The sequence below is a fragment of the Galleria mellonella genome, unplaced genomic scaffold (assembly GCF_026898425.1).
Source record: "Galleria mellonella isolate WM207_F2 unplaced genomic scaffold, CSIRO_AGI_GalMel_v1 utg57, whole genome shotgun sequence".
NCBI lineage: Eukaryota > Metazoa > Arthropoda > Insecta > Lepidoptera > Pyralidae > Galleria > Galleria mellonella.
This window is the reverse complement of record NW_026442119.1, coordinates 6,950,019-6,956,689: the sequence shown is the minus strand read 5'-3', so window position 1 is coordinate 6,956,689 and position 6,671 is coordinate 6,950,019. Positions and strand designations below refer to the sequence as shown.

The following is a 6,671-nucleotide window of genomic DNA, read 5'->3' as shown; positions in this document are numbered from 1 at the left end:
AGATTATACGTAATAAAGAAGCTGTTAAAAACATTAACTGGAGTACAGCTCCTGTGATTTGTTCCCTTGGACAAATGACGAGAGTGGAGATTTTGACCAATATGACTTTATCACACTTAGGTGAGGCAGTGCGAAAAGAAATCCCAGCAAAAACCATAGAGGTATAATATTTCAATGATTGAAATATTAGGCTATTGTACTTCAACATTAATCGGTAGAATCCGTTTGAGTTTATCAATAAATTATATTCGACTCCCTACTGCAGTCGTTGTTCGTCTATGCACTTTTTCACATGAATTTTGTATTGTAAATAATTCATCTATTGTGTCGGATTTATTTGTATAACTAAGCAGTTTGCACACAAACTCGGTAAATCGCAAATATCAGATAGACTGTATAGTTACGTCCAACGTAATTATATAATAAATAATTGGTACTTAATCTTTAGGGCTGAATTTAAATTTTAAAATAATTTAAAAATATTTGGATATATACAATACGTGGCAAGTAAAGAACGGGGCATCGAATTGGAAAGCTATGTAAAATAATGTTAAATATGAGAAGTGTTTACATTCGATATAACAGTTGTTATCGTTTGACCTACTATAACAGTGCGATAGCAGCAGTAAACAAAGAATTGGCGAGAGTTCTAAGTTATAAGATATTAAAATATATTAATTATGTGTACACTTATGTAAATTATGTTATGTAAATATAGAAGAAAACGATACAAAGAAAGATGTTTTTCTCGAAAAACATGTCTCGCTGTAAATCTTCTATTTTCATAATAGAGTCCATCTCGATTCAATCTGAAATTTTTAAATCGTCTATTCTAAATCGTAATATTCTAAATATTTTATAAATCACTTACATACAAGTGATGTGAGTTTTAGCCAAACACTGGTAGTTAGGCAAATTATCGAAGATTGTATTTCACATTAGCATTCCTGTACATAACATTTTTTTCATAAACCAGAAATGAAAAACAAAGTGGCTTGATGGGAAGTGGTAACTGTCTCTTACAAATATAAACAGCACGATAGGAATAAGGTACTATGAAATCCTCAGAAGTGGAAACCAAACAGGAAGGTAAAGTAATAATAAAATGGTGGGCGTTAGATATTATTTTATCTATAAGTGCGATAGTACAATCTGTGACGTCCAGTTTCCATCATGTGAGCGCCATGTTGTTGTTGTTTGCCATTAGGGATCAGTGATATAAAAATGATAATCATATTGTACACGTATTTATGTATATTCATACTATGTTAATACAGGGGTATCTTGTGAGTAGGTCGACTCCACTCAAGTTGGGAGTGTCTCTGAGTCAGTGGCGCCCACGCCCGTCCATAATATAGGTAGTATTACATTCAAATTCCATACTGCATTGAATGCATATATATATATATATATATATATATATATACTCATATCTGTAGGTATCTAGTTTTTAAACTGCAAAGAACCTTCTTTCATAGCGATCTAAGCAAACAATCTCTGTGTTCGAAACATTTTATTTTTTTACACCTATTTAATTCTTTTAGTGTGCATACCCTTGTTTAGTCTCTTTAAAATAACTTAAATAGAGCACTCATTAAATGTTTTCACGGTAATATAAACGTTTACAAGTCCTTATTTGTATACTAGCAAGTCTCTATTCTTGATTCAAAGACGTTTATGGTAGGGTCGGCGCCGATAATTCGCTACGCGCAAGCGACGCCGCTATAATTTGCGCCCAGAGCGAATCGATTGTGGGTGGACACTCCGGTCGTTAAGGATTACCATATAGTAGGTTTAGATTAGGAGTGAAAACTAAACAAAAGACCTATACTTTCATATTACTGTTTCCAGTTAATAATAAGTCCACTTATGATGCAATCTAATAAGAAAAGGGTCGTTTATGATTTCGCCTTTTCAAGTATCACTTGAAAAGATGATCTGAAACAAAATGCAAGAAATCCTATTTATTTCGCATTTTATATAATTATAAGACATAGGAATTGTCAAATATCATTTGAAAATATAGTCTGAAATACGTAAAATGCAAGAAATTTGTATTTGTTTCACAAATTACATAATTATTAGATAAAGGAATTAATTATTTTGCCAGCTAAAATGCTACAATGTTGCAAAAAGTAAGCCCATTCCTCTATTTATCGTCTTATGTTCAGTTAGGCGATTTAAACGTAAATACAAGCAAAGAACAACCTAATTTACTACTATAAGGGCAAGTAATTAGGCAAGCAAGTACATGATATTTTCTATTCTTGATAAGTTAACGAATTTACATTTCCCATATCCTTTACAGTGAAAAAAGTATGTATTTCAATTGAAAATGCCGTCTTGAGTTGAAAAGTATTTCGCAAACAGCGACCATTAAAGGAGCGGGCGTCGAAGTACTAATATGAGCGGGGCACGTGATCGCTGCAATAGCCTTGCAAGGACGTTGCGTCTATGCACCGCACCGACAATCGTTAATTAATTCCACCTTAGCGTTGACTCACCACCATGTAACCTTCATTATTACACCGCCGCTTGGAATTACTTATTCTCCATCCTACATTTTAGAATTAAATTAAAACATTCTATAGTGTAAATATAGATAGACAAATATAAATAAAGTGTCGCGTACAGTTCTATTATTTAAATTTAATCGTAAATATAATTAAAAATTAAATGTAATTTAGATAAAACAATGGAGCCTGCTGTAACGTATAGTGTTAATTGTATAGGCAAAAGGACTCCTTGGTTCTTCATAAATACTCAAAAGCTGTGAAACTTGGAGTGGAAGAAAACCAAAATGGAAAAAACAAGCATACGAACGATGATTGTTATTAGGTAAATATCAAATTCTAGAAGGATAAATCTGCATATTCACGTAAAGTAGGCACGTACTTATTTACCTACCTTGAGTGTTCTGTTTTGAGTGTTTGTGTACACACAAATAAACACTTCAAAAACATTATTCTAAGCTCAATCATGTTTGGATTGCCACCAGCTGCTAAATTTTATCACTGTATGCAACTCGTCATGAAAAATTATTAATGGTTGCACAATATTTCCTGCCAGTAGAACCAACTCCCAGTAATGATATTTCCAAACCGATACTGCTTTGAAACCTTCTAACAAACAGAATAATTATAAATAAGTACTTGCAAAGTAAATATTCTTTATTCTTAAGACACTTAAATTTCCATGCACGTTCACAATAGAGGAAAATTAAAAGTCACCGTATTTATTAATAATAAATAATAATTGCATACCTTTTGCGTCCCTATTAGGTATAATTATCGTAAAGATAAAATCGCTTTAGTGACATCATACTTGTAGAATGGCAGCATGGTAATATTTTTTTGTACTTAAACCAATGCATATTTTGATCCAACTAAATTATAATACAGCTTAACTATACAGTCGTATTAGATTATACACACTAGCTGACCTGAGCTGACCCTACCTTCTATCGCCATCTATTGGGTAAATTTTTCTAATCGGAATAAAAACGAACCTATATTTCATGTCAGAACAAACAATATAAATTTACAAAATTTTATTAAAATCGTTTAGACGATTTAATGTAACCTCTAAATATATTAAAAATAAATACCCCTGAACATATTACACAGTGCCACGTAATATCAAACTAATTGTTTGACTTTGGGTACGAGTTAACTACTATATGCACTGTTTTTTAAATATATACTTATTATTATACATAGCAAATAACCACACCAATATAAATAGATATACTCATACATACAATGTGTGTATCAAACTCTGCAATCATCGAAATGTGAGGCGTTGTATAAAACCGCTACACCATTTAAGCATGAGTGTCCAATTAAAGACTTTTATATCTATTTGATTACAAAAGTTTATTAAAATCTGTTCAGCAAGAAAACATTAATAAATTTATTGATATTTTAAACTTTTTGTGTTTTATGTACCTACTTATAATGATAGCGTGAGTGGCATGGGTTTTCCTCTATATTCAATGATTACATATTATTGACTTAACTGTTCTTTAATATTTATTTCCCTGTACGTTTACGGAGTTTATTAGGTACAACGGGTATTTAACCAACAATGTATTCCTCGGAGAAACTTTCTTGAGTGTAAATTGTTTAAATTATTCACAAACACACTTGTATTTAAATAAATATGCTCACTTTATAATCCCTAAAGGGGTTGTCAGAGACATTTGTGGATTGTTGACGATGTAATGAACGTAAGTACTTAACAGGTACCATGATCACCTTTCACTGAACCTGTTAGAATGCAACGTTTGAAAATGGAATGGAAAAAAATAGAATGGAAAGAAATTAAATGGCAAAACATGGGGGGTATCGTGGGCAAAATAAAATACGCTGTTATGTACATGGTACTTCATGTCTATAGGCGACGGTTACCACTTTCCATCAGGTGGGCCGTCAGCTTGTTTACCATTCTAAGTTACATAAAAAAAAGAGGTAAGGTGCAAGCCTACCGCCGTCATTCGGATTAAACGCTTTTTCATAGCTTTATATATATATTAAATATTTTTTTTTTATTCTAAGCGGTTTCACGTGGTAATGTAAGTGTACCTAATCTAAGTAGGCAAACATGAATACAAAATTTTCCCCATTTTGGCAGATTTAGATAGGTACTTATCTAATATTATTTGTCAATCTTATTTATTACAGACTTTTATCTTAGAAACGTGATAATTCTATTGCATCAAACACATACCTATGTGTATCCACAACAATAATTAACATAGTAAAAAGTACGATTTCCTCATGGTCCAGTTGGTATCCATAAGTATATACTTAATATAGTTGTGTTATTGAAATTAAATTTTTAACATCCTTTCTCAGAGCCTAGTTAAACAATATTTTAAATACTGCATTTTTTGAGTCCATATTCTGACAGAATTATCGACGATGGTACGAGATGGAGATGTAGTAAGAAAAAGGCAGAATACTTTAAACAATATTTAAAACAAAATGTTGATTACTGAACATATGAATGTTCAGAAATTTGCTGCATCGTCAATGGCAGTTCTTATGGGTAACTTGTTAAGGTGAAACGCATCAAACGACTGTGGTCAAGGACTTTTGAACGTGTCTTTGTACTACAGGTAAAAACGCCGTGTTCCATGCGATGGAATACTTAAACTGACTCACCGCGTGGGTATTCGAGGTGCGATGGCTCGTCTTGCATATTAATATAGTTCCAAAAACATCGCTGTCGGTCGGCAGTGTCTGCGTTATTTCTGTAAGCGAATGCGCCAGCCGCCCGTCTATTCCGAGCCAGACTACGGCCGCGACGCCGCTCGTTACATAGCAAAACCAGCCATCTATGTGCCAAAAAAGTCGCCTTTGATCTTATAAGACAAATAGAGCAACAGACTAACTACCCTATACGTACCGATATACAAAAGATACATACATACTGACATATCTGCATCAGTGTTAAGTAGGTACTTTTTATTATAGATAATCATCTATTTTCCTACTAGATTTTAACCGCGCCCTCATCCATGTGACCGAGATATATTGATACAGTTAAGATGCCAAAAAGCAACGAAATTTACTTTCGCATTTTATAATATTAGTAAAGACCAAGTAAGGATTATTAAAATAATGATCTTTATTTTGAAAATTGTATCATTTACGATTTAAATACAAGTATGCGTGTCCTTTAATTGTCTTATTTATATGTTACAAACATTCTGATAAATTATGTCAAATACTTATAAATTTTAAAATTGACTGTCGTATGCACCTATATGACACAAGTATATACGAGTTTTAACCCGCGGCTTTTATCACGTGATTAGTATAAAAATATTGTATAAAAGTAACGTAAAGAATATAATTAACTTTAACTAAATGATGGATGAAATTACTATACTAGTAACGTTGAAAATTTTATATCCAAAAGAATTAATTTGCCATCTCTATATAATAATGTTATTATTAAACACACATACCTTTAGTAAACCCATCGTCTTGTTGTATTTAATGAAAAATATTTACCTGTAAAATTTGTTATCAAGTTTTCGGTCAAGTTTTAATTAATAATCTAATCTATTATAGATACCTAATGAATACGGAAATTAATACTAAATAAGGAAAATGTATTCATAGTTCTCAGAATACATACAACAAATCAGGAAGTATTTTTTGAATCATCATCATAATTTTTCTGATGATGATGATTGCAATTATTTGTTTGGAACCGACGTAATAATCGAATTTGTACATTAAAAATACAGACAAATTAAGAAAATTAGTTAATTCTAATATATTTAAATTTTATTTTTGGTATCAGTACGGTCGATTCAGAACCGCCATTTCTCTAAACCTAACACATTAATACATTTTTATTTGATACTTTTAATTTTGCAAAATTACTGTATTTAAGATTGTATTATTATAAATTAAATTTATATAAATTTGACTTAACTTAAATTTAAATAATTTTGAATTAACAAATATAAATTTGACCTAAGTGTAAAAAATATTAAATTAATACTGGTCCTTGGAAAAGATTTTGTTATGACACTAGATAGAAATTTCAATGTTAAAGATAGGTTTAGAGAAATAGTATCTCAGAATCGACCCCAGTGTCGATGTATTTTCGCAACGGATGATCGATACTGGGACGTATTCAAAAACTCATTTTTC

The 6,671-nt window shown here is 31.4% G+C and overlaps 1 long non-coding RNA gene across 1 annotated transcript; it reads right to left on the bottom strand.

Annotated features, from left to right (window-relative positions):
* Positions 1-1,634: 1,634 nt before the first annotated feature.
* On the bottom strand, positions 1,635-6,148 carry LOC128201654 (uncharacterized). The gene is made up of 3 exons (XR_008253357.1): positions 5,166-6,148; positions 2,908-3,119; positions 1,635-1,938 (listed from the first exon to the last, which is right to left on the bottom strand). It is a non-coding gene; the product is annotated as an uncharacterized LOC128201654 (long non-coding RNA).
* Between the last annotated feature and the right edge of the window lie 523 nt (positions 6,149-6,671).